Raw genomic sequence first — 1721 nt, forward strand, 5'->3', positions numbered from 1 at the left:
CTGTGCACCGGGCAGCGTGGGCATGGGCGCTGTGCACCGGGCAGGGTGGGCATGGGCGCTGTGCAATGGGCAGCGTGGGCATGGGCGCTGTGCACCGGGCAGCGTGGGCATGGGCGCTGTGCACCGGGCAGCATGGGCATGGGCGCTGTGCACCGGGCAGCGTGGGCATGGGCGCTGTGCACCGGGCAGCGTGGGCATGGGCGCTGTGCACTGGGCAGCGTGGGCATGGGCACTGTGCACCGGGCAGCATGGACATGGGCACTGTGCACCAGGCAGTGTAGGCATGGGCGCTGTGCAATGGGCAGCGTGGGCATGGGCACTGTGCACCAGGCAGTGTAGGCATGGGCGCTGTGCAATGGGCAGCGTGGGCATGGGCGCTGTGCACCGGGCAGTGTGGGCATGGGCACTGTGCACCGGGCAGTGTTGGCATGGGCACTGTGCAATGGGCAGCGTGGGCATGGGCACTGTGCAATGGGCAGCGTGGGCATGGGCACTGTGCAATGGGCAGCGTGGGCATGGGCGCTGTGCAATGGGCAGTGTTGGGATGGGCACTGTGCAATGGACAGTGTAGGCATGGGCATTGTGCACCGGGCAGCATGGGCATGGGCACTGTGCACCGGGCAGTGTGGGCATGGGTGCTGTGCACCGGGCAGTGTGGGCATGGGCACTGTGCACCGGGCAGTGTGGGCATGGGCGCTGTGCACCGGGCAGCGTGGGCATGGGCACTGTGCACCGGGCAGTGTGGGCATGGGCGCTGTGCACCGGGCAGCGTGGGCATAGGCGCTGTGCACCGGGCAGCGTGGACTTGGGCACTGTGCACCGGGCAGCGTGGGCATGGGCACTGTGCAATGGGCAGCGTGGGCGTGGGTGCTGTACACCAGGCAGCGTGGGCATGGGCGCTGTGCACCGGGCAGCGTGGGCATGGGTGCTGTACACCGGGCAGCGTGGGCATGGGCACTGTGCACCGGGCAGTGTGGGCATGGGCGCTGTGCACCGGGCAGCGTGGGCATGGGCGCTGTGCACCGGGCAGCGTGGGCATGGGCGCTGTGCACCGGGCAGTGTGGGCATGGACGATGTGCACCGGGCAGCGTGGGCATGGGCACTGTGCACTGGGCAGCGTGGGCATGGGCACTGTGCAATGGGCAGCGTGGGCATGGGTGCTGTGCACCAGGCAGCGTGGACTTGGGCGCTGTGCACCGGGCAGCGTGGGCATGGGCGCTGTGCACCGGGCAGCGTGGGCATGGGCGCTGTGCACCGGGCAGTGTGGGCATGGGCAATGTGCACTGGGCAGCGTGGGCATGGGCACTGTGCACCGGGCAGCGTGGGCATGGGCACTGTGCAATGGGCAGCATGGGCATGGGCGCTGTGCACCGGGCAGCATGGGCATGGGCGCTGTGCACCAGGCAGCATGGACTTGGGCGCTGTGCACCGGGCAGCGTGGGCATGGGCACTGTACACCGGGCAGTGTGGGCATGGGCGCTGTGCACCGGGCAGCGTGGGCATGGGCACTGTGCACTGGGCAGCGTGGGCATGGGCGCTGTGCACCGGGCAGCGTGGACTTGGGCACTGTGCACCGGGCAACGTGGACTTGGGCACTGTGCACCAGGCAGCGTGGACTTGGGCACTGTGCACCGGGCAGCGTGGACTTGGGCACTGTGCACTGGGCAGCGTGGGCATGGGCACTGTGCAATGGGCAGCGTGGGCATGGGCACTGTGCAATG

The sequence above is a fragment of the Dipodomys ordii genome, unplaced genomic scaffold (assembly GCF_000151885.1).
Source record: "Dipodomys ordii isolate 6190 unplaced genomic scaffold, Dord_2.0 Scaffold71, whole genome shotgun sequence".
Taxonomy (NCBI): domain Eukaryota; kingdom Metazoa; phylum Chordata; class Mammalia; order Rodentia; family Heteromyidae; genus Dipodomys; species Dipodomys ordii.